General features: G+C 41.7%; 1 protein-coding gene across 1 annotated transcript in view; it reads left to right on the forward strand.

Moving 5' to 3' along the window:
* Positions 1-19,879, forward strand: part of camkvb (CaM kinase-like vesicle-associated b) — an 87,307-nt gene that overhangs the window by 26,123 nt on the left and 41,305 nt on the right. The gene's annotated exons all lie outside the window — the stretch shown is intronic.

Below are 19,879 nucleotides of genomic sequence, written 5' to 3' on the forward strand. Positions count from 1 at the left end.
TGAAATATTTGTTGTTAGCGAGTTCCTAGAATTTTCTCTGTTAGCTAGTTACTGAAATATTCTTTGTTAGTGAGTTACTGAAATATTCGTTGTTAGCTAGTTACTGAAATATTCTTTGTTAGCGAGTTACTGAAATATTCTTTGTTAGTGAGTTACTGAAATATTGTTTTTTAGGGAGTTCCTAGACTTTTCTCTGTTAGCTAGTTACTGAAATATTCATTGTTAGCTAGTTACTGAACTATTCTTTGTTAGTGAGTTACTGAAATATTCTTTGTTAGTGAGTTACTGAAATATTCTTTTGTTAGCGAGGTACTGAAATATTCTTTGTTAGCTAGTTACTGAAATATTCTTTGTTAGCGAGTTACTGAAATATTCTTTGTCAGCGAGTTACTGAAATATTCTTTGTTAGCGAGTTACTGAAATATTCTTTGTCAGCAAGTTACTGAAATATTCTTTGTCAGCGAGTTACTGAAATATTCTTTGTTAGTGAGTTACTGAAATATTCGTTGTTAGCGAGTTACTGAAATATTCTTTGTTAGCTAGTTACTGAAATATTCTTTGTTAGCGAGTTACTGAAATATTCTTTGTTAGTGAGTTACTGAAATATTCGTTGTTAGTGAGTTCCTAGAATTTTCTCTTTTAGCTAGTTACTGAAATATTTGTTGTTAGTGAGTTACTGAAATATTCGTTGTTAGTGAGTTCCTAGAATTTTCTCTTTTAGCTATTTACTGAAATATTTGTTGTTAGGGAGTTACTGAAATATTCTTTGTTAGTGAGTTACTGAAATATTAGTTGTTAGCAAGTTACTGAAATATTCTTTGTTAGCGAGTTACTGAAATATTCTTTGTTAGCGAGTTACTAAAATATTCTTTGTTAGTGAGTTACTGAAATATTCATTGTGAGTTCCTAGAATTTTCTCTGTTAGCTAGTTACTGAAATATTAGTTGTTAGCTAGTTACTGAAATATTCTTTGTTAGCGAGTTACTGAAATATTCTTTGTTAGTGAGTTGCTGAAAAATTCATTGTTAGCTAGTTACTGAAATATTCTTTGTTAGTGAGTTACTGAAATATTCGTTGTTAGCGAGTTCCTAGAATTTTCTCTGTTAGCTAGTTACTGAAATATTCTTTGTTAGTGAGTTACTGAAATATTCGTTGTTAGCTAGTTACTGAAATATTCATTGTTAGCTAGTTACTGAACTATTCTTTGTTAGTGAGTTGCTGAAATATTCTTTCTGAGTGAGTTACTGAAATATTCGTTGTTAGTGAGTTCCTAGAATTTTCTCTGTTAGCTAGCTACTTAAATATTCTTTGTTAGCGAGTTACTGAAATATTCTTTGTTAGTGAGTTACTGAAATATTCTTTGTTAGTGAGTTACTGAAATATTGTTTTTTAGGGAGTTCCTAGAATTTTGTCTGTTAGCTAGTTATTTAAATATTCTTTGTTAGCGAGTTACTGAAATATTCTTTGTTAGCGAGGTACTGAAAAATTCTTTGTTAGCTAGTTACTGAAATATTCTTTATTAGTAAGTTACTGAAATATTCTTTGTTAGCGAGTTCCTAGAATTTTCTCTGTTAGCGAGTTACTGGAGTATTCTTTGTTAAGGAGTTACTGGAGTATTCTTTGTTAAGGAGTGGCTGGACTAACATTTGTTAGGGAGTGGCTGGAGAGTATTCTTTCAACTGTTCCATGGTTTCTCATAATTACACCAGAAAGATCAATAAAGCAAAAAGGAAAAGAAAATGAAGTAATCGTAAAAAGCAGAAGGACCCCGTCATTGGAAGCAAAGAGAGGACCACGAATCTTGAGGAATAAAAATTACCCGAATCACAGCATCAACGATTCAGCAAAGACTCGAAAACGTCTGCAGTGGCAGCATGATTCAATACGGAGGTGAAATATTAATCAATTTTTGATTTAAAATTCCCCTTCAAATTCGCTATTTGCGGAGGCTATCAGCTGGAGCGAAGCTTTGAAGTCTCCCGACGCCACCACTAACCCTTTGAGCCTCCCTCCCTTCTCTCACTCCCTCTCTCTCTCTCATTCTCTCACTATCTCTCTCTCTCACTTTCACCCCCCCCCCCCCCCATTTCTCTCTCTCTCTCTCTCTCTCTCTCTCTCTCTTTCTCTCTCTATCTGTCATCCTTTCTTTCACATTCTCCTTCCCGCTATCATTGTCTCTCTCTATTTTTGTCTCGTCTTTTTTTTTTTTGGTTGGTTGGTTTTGGCCTCTTTCTAAACTTAAACAGAGGCATCAGTGCCACTGTGACTAAAAGACCAGACTCTTTTAGGCCGGGTGACGAATGCCAGAGCCTTAAAGCTCTTTCTGTCATGAATGGTCTTGCAGAAGATGACTGACAGGCCGTGCGTGATATGACGCACAAATGGAGGCTTATCACAAGACTCTCCTATCATAAAAATCAATATACTCTCACTCAATCTTTCTATCTCACTCTTAAAGGGGATAGAATAGAATAGAAAACTGAGCCAACTCTGCCAATCAGAGCGGAGCTAATTTACATATATCAACCTTAAAGAGACAGTAGCAAAAACAGCCTGTTTATTTCTAAAGGAATGAATCCTGACAATTTTCAGTAGATGAAACCCATAAAAACATCAAAACGTCAAAGAGCTAAAAAATAAATAAATAAATAAACAAATTTAATATGCATCCATCCCACCATTCATCCATCCGTCTGTCGATCCATCTGTCCGTCCATCTATGTATCCATCGCCACCAACACAAAAAAGAGGAATTTGTGAAAGAGATAATGAAGCATGCAGTCGTCTCTTTCCTCTGTTTTGCGAGGCCATATGCCATAGCTATGTGTGTGTGACTGCCATGCTCTACAGTGCTCTTCTAGGCTGGCCTGTTACAGAAAAGGCTCTGCAGGCCTGATTTCCCTGTATATGTCCCTCGTTGATTACTGGAGCTGTAATATGATTTCTATATTGTCAGGATCGATATCGCCTGCGCTGGATGGTGTGATTGTGCTCTCTCAGACTCTGGCTGCTGATGGCAAAGCAGCATGGCTTGCGGGCTTATACCCCTGAGTTTCTCTGAATCTCCTTCACCGTGTTTGGCAGATGATGTGGCTAATCTTGGTTTTGAAGATTCTTCTGTAAACTTCAGCCAAGACAAACCAGGCTTTTGTCCGTGTTGGAGAAACGTCCATACATATTAACTGACCCCTGTTGGCTGTACCAGTGAAGATTTTTGAGGGAGGCTAAAAACTGGCGAGCACTCTGTTTAATGGTACAGGTGGAAGTTCGATAATGCTACTATCCAGAGCCAGAAGTTGATAAATGAGTGTTATAAAGATATTTACTTTTGAGACTGTAAAAATGGAGGGACTGTGTAATTCCTACACCTCCGCTGACATGCTCTTGTCCAAATACTTGGGAAACCTGACTGTATATCCCAGCAGTTTACAGTTTCAGTTTACTCTGAACTGTATAGTAGCATAATGTGTGATGAAAATCTGTGTAAATTATAGTATATTGAAAGCATTCATTTACACCACTCTTTTGGCATTGTTCACACAATGACTCCATTTGCTCCATTAGAACCAGTGGGTCCAACTGCACTGCCCTGCACCCAGTCACACCTCATCCAGCTTATTAAGAGTGTTTTTGGGCAGAAAAACAAGAGAAGAAGAATAGTATTGCTCTTGCTTCTCCATTAGCTTTAGCCACGAATAGCTTTGTTTGAAGGCCTTGAAAATGGAACAAGGAACACAATCAATGCCTGAGCCCCCCAGGGGTTTATACCGCAGGAAAACAACAGTAACAACTCCTGACTTATATAGGTTAAATGTCTGTCTGTGTGTGTGTGTGTGTGTGTGTGTGTGTGCACAAGTGTATGTGTGTGAGCATGCAGTGCTGCTTGCTGTACTTCATTCACTCCGTTTTCTGTCGTTCGCCCACTCTGAGAGAAATCTCCATGTGCTTTTTTGTGTTTGTACTCCGTACTCGGCTCTAAATGCCCGATATTTTAGATAAAAGCCCTTTTCCTCATCTTTCCCAATTCTTCGAGACGATGGCTGGAGCAGGAGGCTCCTAAAATTAGCCGCACATAACATAGCGTACATCCTCCTCCCCCAAAACCATGTGACTTATTCTGTCTCTCTATCTCTCTCTCGTTCGCTCTCTCAATTTCTCTTTCTCTCTCGCTCCGTATTGCCGCAACTGTACAGCGAAGATGCCATTGAAGGATTCTGTAACCACGGCAACGAACAACACACACAGGCCCGAGCAGAATGGTCCGATTAGTGTGTGAAGAGCAGAGAGGCTGGAGCTTTACACCGCCGCTAAATTGGCCAGGAGGGAGTCATGCTGTGCCACTTACTGCCACTTACTGCCACCTAGCTCACTGCTGCCTCTATGCCAGACCTAAAACCTGTTAGAGAGTCATTTGGTCCCAGACCTGCGAGACCTGGGAAAGAGCTTTCTCTACAGAGCTTGTCTCTCCTGGGTCTGAAAAACACATTTACACAGAGTTTAGAGGCCAGTTCACCCCGTGACGTTTCCACAGCCGCTGTTTAGCCACTAAAGGTGTACAAAATGCTTTTTCCACTTTACCACTGAGCCACATCGCTTCTAACATAAAGACCAGTTTATCTATATATACACAGTCATATCAGAATATTATGACCACCTACCGAATAGTGGGAATAACCTCACAATGCTTGACTTATGCCAAAACACTACCTACACCATGCTCGCCTTATGCCATAACACTACCTACACCATGCTTGACTTATGCTATAACACTACCTACACCATGCTTAAAAGATAAGGTTAATGCATTGGCCTCTTTCTTTCTCAAAGCTCTTCTCTTCCTATCTTTCCTGTTCATGATGACCTTTATCTCATCCAGTCCAGAACTATCGAGGTGTTTTTACATATTATAGTAAATCAATAATCTTCTTTACCAGTGGTCTTCTTTACATGTTATGGTAAATCAGTGGTCTTCTTTACCAGTGGTCTTCTTTACATCTTATGGTAAATCAGTGGTCTTCTTTACATCTCATGGTAAATAAGTGGTCTTTTTTACATCTCATGGTAAATCAGTGGTCTTCTTTACATCTCATGTGGTCATCTCAGTAGTCTTCTTTACCAGTGGTCTTCTTTACATCTTATGGTAAATTAGTGGTCTTCTTTACATCTTATGGTAAATTAGTGGTCTTCTTTACCAGTGGTCTTCTTTACATCTTATGGTAAATCAGTGGTCTTCTTTACCAGTGGTCTTCTTTACATCTTGTGCGAAACCCCCTGTATTTTTTTTTCTGAAATCTTTTCTAGATTGCTGACTTTGACAAAGATACGGCTCCTCCTCTTGACAGTGTTGACACCTCCTAGAGAGTGTTCTTGTCTTCGTCAACTGTTTGTAAACATAGTTTTGTTTACCAGGCACAAAATCTTCTGTCATCCGCCCAACAGGAGCATCTGTCAGTAAATGGATATATTAGGCAGCAAGTGAACAGTCAGTTCTGGAGGGTGATGTGTTAAAAGCAAGGAAAATGGATAGGCGTAACAATCTGACACACTTTGACAAGGGCCAAATTATGATGGCTAGACGACTGGGACAAAAGTGGAAGGACAACCAGTAAACTGCTAATAGTTTGGTGCCAAAAAACACAGGACACCTTCAGAGGTCTTGTGGAGTTCATGCCTCGAATGTTCAGATCTGTTGTAGCAGCTCAAAGTGGACCTACTCAGTGTTACTAATGTCATGGCTGATCGTTTGCGTGGTTCTGATCTGCTGCGTTTTTGTTCTGCAGGTTCTCCCAGCTCAGCTCCAGCTCTCTGTTTTGAGCTGAAGGTTGTTTTACCTGCACCTGAGACATAAATAGATGTTCTGCTCCTATCATGCATCAGATACACACACACACACACACACCCAAAAGGTGTTTGGTACAGTCAATTAGTGTAGAGGCTGTGCAGCGGGGGCGTTCCCTCCATTACCCAAACAGCTTCACACCTTTATTCCCTCACTGCTCTCCACACCGCCCACCGCTCTGCCCCCCGACCCCGACACACACTGACTCACACACTCACTCTATTTCTGTCCCTGCAGCACTCCTCTTTATCTCTCTCTCTCTCACTTACTCTCACTTTTACCCTCTCAGCCTCATTCCATCATTCCATTTCTCTCTCTCTCTCTCTTTCTCTCCCTCTCTGTCTGTCTCTCACTTTTACCCACTCTTTCTCATTCCATCGTACCATCTCTCTCTCTCTCTCTCTCTCTCCCTTTTTCGCACTCTCAAAATGACATAATAACTCTGACTAATCATAACTCAGCTTTTTCCACCAGAAAACAATAGTGCTTCATATTTATCATGCTCTCTCTCTCTCTCTCTCTCTCTCTCTCTCTGCCTCTCTCTCTCTCCTTCTCTCTCTCACTTTTACCCACTCTCCCTCATTCCATCATTCCATCTCTCTCTCTCTCTTACTCTCACTTTCCCCACTCTCCCTTATTCCAACTCTCTCTCTCTCTCTTTCTCTCTCTTACTCTCACTTTTCCCCACTCTCACTCATTCCATCATTCCCTCTCTCTCCGTCTTTCTCTCTCTCCCCCTCTTTTTCTCGCTCTCCCTCTCTCGCGCTCTCAAACTGACATAATAACTCTGACTAAACATAACTCCACCAGAACAGAAAACTATAGTGCTTCATATTTATCCTGCTCTCTCTCTCTCTCTCTCTCTCTCTCTCACACACACACACACATCACTGCCAGTGAGAGAGTCTGTAGCTGGTTCACTCTTGTGGGAGTGTGGGTGTTGGGTGGTGTGGGCTATAGCGGAGTGTATAGAGTGTTTCAGGTGATCCAGACCCAGGCTGGGTTTCTGCTGTGCTGCTGGGTGAGAGTGTAGCGTTGAGCACATTCTAACAAAGCAAACTGCAAACTACAGCCAGACAGCTTAGTCACATGGGCACCTTTGTTCTACTAGTACGTATTTATTTATTGAGTTATTTATGAATGAGTTTATAATGCTAATTATCTGTCACAAATATGGCTAAAGTATAAGTGCCAAACATAAGCATTGTTTCACTACTGCTCTTAATACCTTCCAGGGGCACCATATGGGGGGGAACAGGACGATTCTAGGGCCTGTGACTGACAGGGGCCCTAAAAACTGCATTAATTGAGTTTTTTTGGAAGAAATGTTAGAGCTCTGAGGCCCAGTGTGATATATTTTTTTAATGGGGCCCCAAATCCCTGCCAGCACGCCTGATGACACATCCCCCCCACCCCGTGTCAATTCTACTATACACAAATGGTAGATTCTCAGTTGGCTAGCCTAAGGGTGCTAATCAGCTAGCCATGCAAACGCTTTGTGAGAATTTGAACAGAGCGTACATGAGGCACAAGAATAATCGCTTTGTCTGGTCATAAGATTTGGTTAGCCGTGTAGCCTTAACTTGCTAACTAGCAAGCTAGCACAGTAAAGTAATGAAGGGGTAGGTTTAGCATCTCATTACAGATGCAGGGGATGAGAACCAAATGCAGTAATGTTTATTAAGCAAATCAATTCAATTCAAATGTATTTCTAAAGGCAACAGTGGCAAGGAAATACAGCCCTAATAGAGCCATGATGATAATTTGATGATAACGTTGTATACAAACCCAAACTAGCTGTTCAAAAAATGTGCATATTTTTGACGATTGTTCTGGCAGCAGGGAAGGGTCGTCGACCGAATGCAGCACGAACACAGGCTGGAGGTCAGGGCACCATATGGTGGGGCAGGTTAGGACAGTTCTAATGGCGTGTGATTGACTGGGGCCCTAAAAATGAGTTGTTAGAATTATGGGGCCAAGTGTAATATCTTTTTTTATGGAGCCAAAAATCCCTGGCCGCTGCAGGGTGAGGGGAGGCGGAGGGGGAAGTGAGTGTTTTTGTTTGTTTGTTTTTTGTTTTTTTTACATATACATACTGTATATTTTTCCCTGTTCCAGCATGGCTCCCGCAAGTCTCTCAGACGCACCTGCCTTATTCAGACTCTGCTTGCATCATATGGCTTTTTCCCCTTTTGGTTTGATTGCAAATATGTCAATATGAACGCAAAGCAAACCAGGACTAAAAACATTTTGTTGCTGCTAAACAAAACACATGTGGACACAATAATGACAGTCCATCCATTCCAGCTCATAATAAACCTCCCCTTCATACAGAACACTAATGCGATCCGGTTCGAAGGTTCTCTCCTCTTGTTCCAGGGAATCTCAGACTCAGGAATAAATCACATGAACCTACAGCAGGCTTTTCCTTTTCACTGGCGATGACTGCGGCTTCTGTCACGTCTACTTTGCCCTTAAACCAGAGTGACGTTATTGGAGCTCCGCTTAGAAGAATTGTGAGTCCCTGGTTTTAATGAGTCATCTGATCTTCATCAAACAGCAGTTTTGCTGATCAGCTGGGGTCGTTTCATCCCGTGTGCTTCCAAATGAATATAGACTGCGCTCCCTTGCCTCCGTGAGCCGAAGGTCTGAGCAAGGGAAGAAAAGGCTTGAAAAGAATCTACCCAGCGTCCTGGTCCTCCTTCATCTGCAGCCTCCGAGGAGCAGCTGGAGCTCACTGCAGGAACATAAAAGAGTAGAAGGTCTAGAGGCACAGAGTGAAGGTACAGGCAGCTAGCCTCTCTACTGCTCACTCGGAATTCAGTATGGACATACTGTGGTAGTATTGCTTTAGTGATATTTTTAGAGATACGCCCATCAGCCGTAACATTAGCACCACTGACAGGTGAAGGGAAGAACATTGATTATCTTCATCTACAGTGGCATCTGCTAAGGGGCGGATATATTAGGCAGTAAGTGGGCAGTCAGTTCTTGAAGGCGATCTGTTAAAAGCAGGATCTGAGTCAATTTGACGAGAGACAGATTGTGATGGCTAGTTGACTGAGTCAGAACATCTCCAAAACATCAGGCAGGTCTTGTGAGGCGTTCTCAGTCAATCTATGAACTGGCAAGAGAGTCATGGGTAGCTAATGGTCATTGATGCGATCCATGGAGGCTCAACCTCACAACTCACAAGACTAAAATGATCTCCTGCTACCGTTAGTCTTGGTGCCAGATACCACAGGACACTTTCAGAGATCTTGTGCCCATAAGTCCATGCCACGAATGGTCAGATCTGTTGTGGTGGCACAAAGGGGGCCCTACTCAATATTAGACAGGTGGTGTTCAGGTGTTATGGCTGATCGGTGTATATTTGATAGTTGAGGAGCATTACATCCATGATGTAGCAAGGACCTTATACTTTTACACTTATACAGTGTAACAGATGCCCACACTGGTTAGCTTTGCTTTAAATCATGGGAGGAGAGGGAGGACCATTCTACACTCTTAAAAATAAAGTCGTTTCAAAACGTCTTTAAAGAACTATGTTTGTAAAAGAGGTGTGCGAGTGTGAAGAACCTTTCAAAGTTTTAAAGAACCATCACTCGAACTATCATTGCCCACTAGCAGCTCAATATAGAGTCAAATAGTTTTTATTACACTGGCAAGCTGGTTTCTAATGGCCCTGCCCAGGGGGTATTTCTACATGGAGCCAGTTGATTATGCTTAGGCTCCAGACCCACTGCAACCCTGACTGGATGAATGACTGTTTAGATTCGTAAAACATTTTACTGTTTTACATTGAAATGATGTGAAGACAATTGGCTACGACAACAATAAAAAAATAAGGATTATGTAAATATACATATTTGCTGATGAATTTGCATTACATGATCTAGTTACACCAAATTGACCAGCAGGAGGCACCAGAAAATGCAGCGTTGAACACATCGGACGTACAAATAATTTATTTTGTAATGCAGACCACACTCCAAGATAGAACGGGAGGGTAGAATGCATATATTTTTGGCTTGGAGTCTGGGTTGGCTTTCCTGTGGTCTGCTTGTTGGTCCCTGTTGGTGTGGTGAGCGATGAAAGAAAGGGAAGAGATGGGGTGGAGGTGGGTGTGATGTTTGTTCGGCACGGAGTTGGACTAGGAAGTGGGGTTACATAAGGGGCTAGAGAGCCCTGGAAGAGGAGTTCCCAAAATTCAGGTATGTCATCATGTCAACTCCACCTAAACGATTGATTCAGTAAAGTTTCAGAAAGTCTAATATCTCTAATCACTACCTGTCAGACAGCCAGTTCTTCACAGGTTTACATGTTTACTGCGGTGATTGGACAAATTCGCAAATGCGAGTCCTGGCCAACGCTGCGAGGATTGATTGTGTGATTGAATGTGTGTGAACCTCCGGCAGGGACTGTTGTCCGCATAAAACATGGAGCCAATCAACTAAATCAACCCAGTCCAAATCAACCATCAGGTGTGCTTTCTCTGTGGGATCAAAATTGAGACCTGAATAGCAAGAATTGCTGAACCGCCCCTTTGAGAGAGCAAGCTATAGAGATAGAGGAGAGGATTTGGAAGGCCTGAAAGCCTGAAAGCCTGCGGTCACTCTAATGAGCATCCGGGACAAATATTTTCTGACAGCATGTGTGAGACACGCCTCAGTGCCTGGACTGGAGTGTGTGTGTGTTTGTGTGAATGTGTGTGTAATGGCTAGATGAATCAGAAACCTTCCACAGCTTGGCTCGGGGCTGAACTGGAGCAGTTATGGAGCAGGTGGAGGGAGCCGGAGAGCAGCAGGCGCTGCCGATCCTTCGGGACAGAAACCCATCTGTAGGGCCTCCCCCCTGCCCTCAGAGCAGCGAAACACTGCCGAACATGAGCAGCCCCTCTCTCGGCTCCAATATCCGCTGATATCGAGGGGCTGCTTTACATATTTTACTGAAGCACTGAGGTTAATCTGAGGGGATGAACTCCGGCCCAGGTCTTCGTTGGGCTCAGAGGAGCATCCCTTTTCACGCATTGCTGTACTTTTACTGTACGTTCAGATTGTATTACATAATAATGTGAATGTAGTTACATTTTATTATATTTATGTTCTGTATCAGACTTGAGTCTTAATTATTCAGTTCCGGTGTTTCAGCCACCACTAACAAGTGTGGCTGTTTTTCAAGCACATGATCACTATGGCTGTTTCGGAATGACATCTTTACCATTTGTGAGATTTCTGCTTGAGCTGCCCCACTCAACTGTAAGTGCTGTTATTATGCATTGCATGAATCAGTTCATTTTCAAAGCAGTAGACCAAGCAAATTTGTGAAGCACATACTCTCTTAAAAGTAATGGTGCTTCAAATGGTTCTTTGAGCGACTCCATATTAGAACCACTTTTGGTTCCATAGAAACATGCTTGTAATAGATATATATAACTAATTTAAAGGTTGTCAATGCTCATACAGCTTGTTTTACATCTCTTTTGTTTCTTTATAGAACCCTAAGTGGTTCTTCTGTGACATGTCTCAAAGAACGATTTGAAGCACCTGTATTTTTGAGAGTGTAGCAAGTAAAAAATCCATGCATATCCTCTGATACAATGCTAACTATGGCGTTCCAAACTGCCTCTGGAAAAAGCAACATAAGCACAAGAACTAAGCATCTGGCACTCCATGAAATGGTTTTCTATGGTCAAGCAACTGCACCCAAGCCTCAGATCACTATAATCATTACCAAGGGTTAGCTAGGATGGGGTAAAGCACATTACTACTGGACGAACATCATCCAGTAGGACACCATCTACCATCAACTCCTCAGAGCTAACAGTACATTTTGGTGGAGGGGGAATAATAGGACTGGTTTTCAGAGTTTGTGCTCAGTCCCTTAGTTCCAAAAAAGGGATGCTACTAATGCTACAGTATTCGTCAATATATTACACAGTTATACTGGCGGTGTGAAGAAACTTTAGTGGTCTGCACAACTGTACACCTTTGGGATGACTTAGTTGGGCCTTCCTGTCCAATATCAGAGCACAAATTGGGCATGCATTCAAAGAGACACACTCTAATATCTTGTATAAAGCCCACCAGAAGATTGGAGGCTGTTAGAACCACAAAAAGAACAAACATGTCCACATTAATGCTCATGGTTCTGAAATGGGATGTTCCAAAAGCTCTTATTCCGTAGGGGTGTCCACATAATTTTGGCCACTAGAAGCGTATGATTTTCTCAGATTGAGTCATGGCGGATATCCAGTTATACAAAGTTCAGCTCAGATCATCAATAACTCTGTTTCTGAAATAGAAGGCCTGTCGGAAGTCTAATTAATTAGCAGTCCTGAAGCATAAACATCTGAAGGTTATAAGGATAACAGCCGAACAGAACTGCTTTCAGAAGCTTCTGTGAACTTTTTTTTGGCTCGATTATTTCCTGTTGGCACGGCGGCGGCACCTGAACTCCTCGGGCCACGGAAATATTTAACGGCCCCAGTAAGTCTTGCGAATTTATGACTTTGGCTGCTTCAGTGCAGCCTAATGTGTTTAGAAGCTGCGTCCAATCTAATTACAGCATCTCAGCGCTCTGCTACGCTATCCGGAAAGCGAGAAATTACAGATGAGGTCAGGTTTACACTGTGGAGAAAACACTAGCATCAGGAGCATTAGAAGGGATGAAAAGCTAACGCTCACCAATAGGCTGCTACTTTAGAGGCTGTTTGATGATACAATAACGACCTTAATGGCTGTAATCCTAAACGGTTAATGCAGTATTGTTGTTAAACCCTTTGAATTAAAGCTGAAATTCTACCCTTGCTTCATTGCAGATGCATTGGAGATCCGTTGCTGTACAGAGACAAAATTTTAAACCTTGTCTCACTGTCCAAATACTTATTGAGCGAACTGTCAAACTGTCACAATCTACAATGTCCAATATTTTGACTTAAATGTCTGTCATTTCTCAACTGTCATATTTATTAAACTTCAACAGCTTACAGTCATGCAAATGAAGCAGAAGCCTTAACATCTACAACTACTATCAGATCTTTACCTTTACCACAGCTTCCATTCTTCTCAGGGGGCTAATTTTCAGGGTTTCATATATTTTTCCTTGCTTCCTACCCAAGATCCAAGCACATGACCTCACCTGTTAAACATGGTGGTGGGAGTGTTCTGAAATCTGCAGGGAGATTTGTCCACCCTTCCTACCCAAGATCCAAAGCACATCACCTCATCTGTTAAACATGGTGGTGGGAGTGTTCTGAAATCTACAGGGATTTTTTCACACCTCCTGCCCAAGATCCAAAGCATACCAAACATGGTGGTGGGAGTGTTCTGAAATCAAAGGGAGATTTTTCCTTACTTCCTGCTCAAGCCCCAAAACATACCATCTCATATGTGAAACATGGAGGTGGAGTTTTCTGAAATCTACAGGGAGATTTTTTCACACCTCCTGCCCAAGATCCAAAGCAGCCTGTTAAACATGGTGGTGGGAGAGTTAAAAAAACAAAACAAAAAAAAAACAGGACCACCACAGAGCAGGTATTATTTGGGTGGTGCGCTGGTGGTGGAAAAACAGTTCTGAAAATCTACAGCTCTTCATTGGCAAGCCAGCCAGCATCACACTGAAGTGATGTTGTATGACACAGAGCCATCTACCCACCCGGTACGATCAGGGCTCCAGCTGCTGATGGCAGGCAGCACGAAGAAGAGAAGTATGTAATGTAGTGGCTTATGATTTTACTTGCCAATATAGTGTTCGTTTGGGTGTAGCATTTCAAGACTTAAAAGAAACAAAGGGTTATGGAGGTGCACCACAGCACAGCAACCTAGCTGCTGTCCCATCCATGTCTGACCCAGCCTGTCCAAACCAATTACAAGCATGGAATCAGACTCGTTTAATTACGGATTACTTAGCTCTAGTGAATGATTTGTTAGATTTTCCTCTTCAAAAGAAAATCAAAGGCTTTTCCTGACTGTTTCCGCATTAAAATCTTGAAAGCTCTGCCTTGTAGAGCTTTCATTTGGATTTCTCTTTCAGTCGAGGAAAAGATCAGTCTGGGTTTACGCTGTGCCCCAGCGCAGAGGGGTGGAGGAGCGTAGCTCGTAATTGCATCCGTTGATTTCTCTGCTACTCTCTATGGACGGAGAAGTTCATAGCAGTGCTGGACAGATGCTACCAAGTTTGACGGGTCTTTGGGGAGGTTGGATATATATATATATATACATACAGTCAGCAATTTAGCAATGACTGTAAAGATCATATCAAGATCATATATATATATATATATATATAACAGTCACTGTCAAGCTCCTCCCCAATGACTGTACAGATCATATGTCATAAAGAGTGACTGTTCAGCTCCTCCCCCAATCCCCCAATGACTGTATAGATCATATATCAGGATTACATATATATATATATATATATATATATATATATATATATATTTACATAAACAGTCATTGTTAAGCTCCTCCCTAATGACTGTATAGGTCATATATATCATATATACAGTCAGTGGTTCATTTCCTCCCCCATTACTGTATAGTTCATATATATCATATATACTGTCAGGGGGTTATTCCCCCAATGACTGAGTAGATCATTATATCATCTAGACACCCAGGGGTTTAGCTCCTCCCTCAATGCCTGTATAGATCACATATATAAATATATCATACATACAGTCACTGTTTAGTTCCTCCCCCATGACTGTATAGATTATATATATAGATCATATATATATAGTCAGTAGTTCAGCTTGTCCCCAATGACTGTAAAGATCAGATATATCATATATAGTCAACGGCTCAGCTCCTCCAGAGTGAAAGAACGGTAGTCACGACCAGGTATTTGTTGCAATGCTAAGTAACATATACAACATTTAATTCTTTTGGTGTGCTTAGAGTCTAGCAAAGTCACCTAGAAGACGGGAGATGACCTCGCAGCATCTTGATTGCTTCATAAGAAAGAGCAGATGGTATTATAGATGGGGTAGAGGGCGGGGGAAGGGGGACTGGATAAACGTTCAACCTCGATAAATCTGCTTTGAAGACATTTCGGAATGAGACTGAAAGACTGGAGCTAACTGGAAAACTGGTGTTTTAGATGAAATATCTGTCTTCCCCTTGGTGCCTTGACACCTTGGCATGCTGAATTCCGAAACAACGCTGGCTGCCTCACTCCCACAGTAAAAATGCCCCAGCGAGCGCAGAGACACCGGTTCAGAAGAAGCCTGTCAAAATATAGTGACTCAGCTTGTGGCGCAGGATTCAGAAGCTGCCAGGACACCAGAGATGCCAAGAGCTAAGAAGCAGTAAAAACTACACAAGCAGGTTAAAGGGCATACTTTTCCCAGAAATACATACACTGCTAATAACGAAACACAGCTATAGGATGACAAGCTAAACAAACAAGTTTGAGCTAAGATACTGTACCACAGAAAGTATTGGGACGCCTGCGCATTCATTACTTCTTCTGAAATCAAAGGTATTAAAAAAGAGTTTATCCTGCTTTTGTTGAAGTAACTGCCTCTACTGTCCAGGAAAGAAGGCTGCCTACAACATTTTGGAGAAGCGCTGCTGTGAGGAATTGATTGCATCCAGTGACAAGAGCCTTAGTGAGGTCAAGATGTTGGATGATCACCAACCCACTTCTTCCCCAACTCTTTCCAAAAGTCATCTATTCTGTTGCCAGTACGTCTCTACAGGGACTAGACAGGATGTGTATGTGTGCAATTGCACATCTGTGTCAGCACTGGATGCAGCTTCAAGTAGCTGAGTGCATTCATTAGAACATTTGAAGTGGATGTTTGTGTTTGTGGCACACTGGTGATTCAGTCTGGTCTTTGGCTATTTCTCACTGGACAAAAGCATTAATTCTGTAAGTTCAGAACAATACATGGAAAAGTAGCTCCTGTGTCTCTCATCCCTCCATAACTTTTTAGACCTGAGGTATTCAGATTTTTAGAGAACTAGTGCTGTAAGGACCAGAAGGCTGCTCCATCAAACCTGATTCAGCTCAAATTTGCATTAGTCCTACAAAATATGCAGGTCTTTCTAAGCCTCGGTGAATGACCTTCTTCTCAAACTGTGGAGAAGACTGTACCTGCTCTCATCAGATAATCATTAAGCTCTTCATTAGTTCTGTAAAGCCTCCGGGTTTGGATCTGTGGAAGACAGATTTAGCCCCTGTTAGACCACTTACAGCAGCAGTTCCAACGGAGGAAATTTATCGCTAACCTTAGGGCAATGCAGTGCAGCACAATAATTGCCAATGAAATGAAACACACCGCCTCAAGGCAAAAGGAAACATGGAGAGACCCTTTATTACACAGTTAGGGCCATTAATGTTGTGGCGTTATTGAAGGTAGATAGCTGCTGATGTGTTTTTATGCAGGCGTGCACCTCTGCAAGCTACTTGATTGGAGTATACCTAGAGACTGAAGATTCCAAAAAGAAGCGGTCAGGTTATTGAAATAGGTTACATTAAACACAATCGATGGGGATTCTTTCCATTTCCATTCAAGTCCATTCTGTAACAGCAAATAATAACATCAACCTTCTGGTTCAAAGAGAAATTATATTATTAAAGCCTTGTTTTTTCTCTCTAGGTACATTTCCAATGCAGAACCTTTTTTAAGAAAGCTTGGTGTTCCCCGCTAGTTCACCTCAGTTCCTCAAACTGTTTCAGAACCTCCAGGGAAAGATGTCTTAAACACCAAAACAATGTTCTTCCTCAAACTGTTCTAGAACCTGAAGAAAGAAAAGTATCTAAAGTTTCAAAACATGTTAGTTCTTCAAACGATTGCAGAACCTCAGTGAAACTGTGCCGGTACTTCTGTAGTTCCTTAAAGGTTCCAGAAACTGCACATACTGTAGTTTCAGAACTATAGTTCTTCTATAGGCCTCAGAACCTTGGAGTAAGAAAAGTGCTTATATCTTTTGTTCCTTAGCAGGTTCCAGAATCATGGAGGAGAAAGAAAAGTTGCTATAGTTATGAACTCTTTAGTTCCACAAACAGTTCCAGATTGTTGAAGAAATCTAAGTGCCCAATGTTTCAGAACCTTTTAATTCTTCTAAAGCTTCCTGGACCTTGAAGGGGAACTTTCTGTAGTTCCAAACTTGTAATTTTTCTAAAGGTTTTAAAATCTTGGAGGAAGAAAATTCATAAAATTCAAGAAAATCAAAGTGCCCAAAGCTATTTGCATATAGTTCCAGAACTCTTTAGTTTGTGTATAGGTCTAAGGACCTTAGAACAAGAAAAGTGCTTATAGGTTCAGAACTCTTTAGTCTCTTTTGTTCTTTTACAGGGTCATGAACTTTGAAGGATAACTGCCTATAGTTCCCAAACTCTTTAGTTCCAGAAACTTAAAGAAAGAAAGGTGGCTGTAGTCAAGTACTGTTTAGTTCCCCAAAGGTTCCAGAAAATGTGTATAGTTCTATAGGTCTTAGAACCTTAGAGCAAGGAAAGTGCTTATAGGTTCAGAACTCTTCAGTTCCAGATCATTGAAGAAATCAAAGTTTCAGAACTCTTCCTGGACCTTGAAGGGGAACTGTCTCTAGTTGCAAAACTCACATTTTTTCTAAAGGTTTCAAAATCTTGGAGAAAAAAAAATCATAGAATTACAGCACTCTTTAGTTCCTCAAAAGGTTCCAGAACCTTAATGGACAAAAAGTGCCTACAGTTCCTGAACTCTTTTGGGGTTTTTTTTTACAGGGTGCTGACCTGCCTATAGTTCCAAAACTCTTAAGTTCTCTTAAGGTTTCAAATCTCAGTGAAATGTTATCTTTAGTTCCAGAACTCTTTAGTATCTCAAAGGACTCCAGAAACTTGTAGTCAGATACTCTCTAGTTCCCCAAAGTGAGAAAAGTGTCTACATTTCCACAACTCTTTTGCTCAAGCAAAATTTCAGAAGCTTGATGGAGTTCTGAATCTTAGAGGAAGAAAATGCTTATACCATAAAAACTTTAGCCCCTCAAAATGTTCTAGAGGAGAAAGAAAATGCCTATAAATCTTTAGCACCCGAAAGGTTCCAGATCCATAGAGGAAAAAAATACCTATGATCCCAGAACTATTTATTTCATCAAAAGGTTGCTAAACCTTGGAGGAAAACTTCCTAAAATTCCAAAATTTGAGTCACTCAAACAATTCCAGAACCTCAGTGGGAACACATCTTCTGACTGATGTTTCTGCCTGATGGAAGGCAGTGTTTTGTGGAGTTTCTGACATGGGAAAATGTCCTGGGCTTGTATAAGCAAAGGGAATATGCTGTCTATGCAGGTGTTTTGAACAGCAAGGTTACCTCACACCTTCGTCTTGCAGAAAATAAAGCAGCTCGAGCCCCTCCGGTGAAAGCAAAAGAGAAGGTGAACGCCTCCACACCAAGCCCAGCTGACTCCTGACTCACACTCTGGCTTCTGCATTTCAGAGCTTTCCAACATCCATCAGCACCCTCATCTCATTACTCCGAATTATTTTGACGATCATTTACTAACGCAAATGATATTTGTCTAATGGCCGTTTTCTGGCTCTTTATGCTGGATAAGCTGAGATATTATTAGAGCATAAGACCTTCTGCAAATGGGGACGCAATTAGCCATGAATAATCTCCGGGAATAGCCACTGAATGATTGTGCTATTGATTTTCTTTGATGAGATATCCTCGCGGAGCCAAGAGATATTTTAGCCCGGATACTAACTTGGGAGTGAACAGGAGTGTAGAGCAGAACAGAAAGGCTGAGAGAAGATGCTGAGATGGTTCAACCCTTAAAAGTTGCAGTTACTGTTGGGAAAACATAGGTTGCAGTTTGACCTGCAGGTCTCTCACTCTGAGGTCCACTGAGACAAGTAGAGAAACTGTGGAGAGATGGAGAGCAAGATTCTGAACTTCCAGTCCGGACCAGATGAGTGTCTGGAATGCCAGGTCCACCCGGCATTAACATGCGTTTCTGGCGATCGGATCAGGTCCGGATTTCACTTGTCCACATGGGAAGCAAGGTGTTAAGACCCCCAGATCAAGGTTTTTTTTTTTTATTACAGTTTAAATAGTCCATTACAGGAATGTGAGAACCATCGATTGTTCCACTTCGCTGTTGAAAAACATAACATAAGCTTTTTACTCTGGGAAGTAAAATCTGATCTCATCTGGTCACAACGGGAACAGAATCCAAAGTGGATCAGAGTAGATCCAGATACTATCCAGCTATAGATCCAGATACTATCCAGCAATAGCTGAATCTTGGGAGGAGGAACATGGAATAAATGCAGTCTTTATCTTGTCCACTTGTCTATGACAGATCGGCGCAATCCTCCACCACCCTCTCACCTCCCCTTTAACCCTGCCATCTATCATTCCTGGCTCCACACATCAGAGGGGGGACATGGCTTCCTACCACAAAGCAAAAGCCATCCGAACTCCAGCTCTCTCTCCCCTCTCTCACAGTCTTCTCCCAAATCATCATGAGCTGATGGCATGACCCGATCTAGCAATGATAGCATGTTAATGTCAGGTGAAACCAGGCCCTTGCAGTCGCAGACAGGCCCAGATATTAAACCTGTTAGATATTTGACAGGGGCTTGCGGGGGCTAAAATCTCAGCGTGTGAACCTGGCAGAAGCAGAAGAGAGGCTTTTTTATCATGAGTTCATTATGATCAGAATTTCAGGCAAAGGTATGTTGAGTACCTGTGTCTTGTGCCGAATCCCCACCAAATTGTCCGGGAGGGGGGCTCTTTCCCTGATTACCGACAGCAGTTACAAAAGCCCAGCCCTTGCTGGCTTCAGGAGAGTCGAACAGAGGGTAGAAAGGACAGAGAGGGCGTGAGCTCAGAGCCTTTGACTGTTGGTGACTTCCTATCTCTCTCTCTCTCTCTCTCTCTCTCTCTCATTCTCTCTATTTTTTGTATTATTCTCACACGCTTTCTCTCTCCTCCCCCCTCTCTCTCTTTTGCTCTTTATTTATATTTCTCTCTCTCTCTGTCTCCCACTCCCGCCTTCTCTTCTTTTTCTCTCTTTGTGCTTCTTTATTCCTCTCTTTCCTTTT

This window comes from Salminus brasiliensis, chromosome 21 (assembly GCF_030463535.1).
Source record: "Salminus brasiliensis chromosome 21, fSalBra1.hap2, whole genome shotgun sequence".
In the NCBI taxonomy this organism is placed as follows: Eukaryota; Metazoa; Chordata; class Actinopteri; order Characiformes; family Bryconidae; genus Salminus; species Salminus brasiliensis.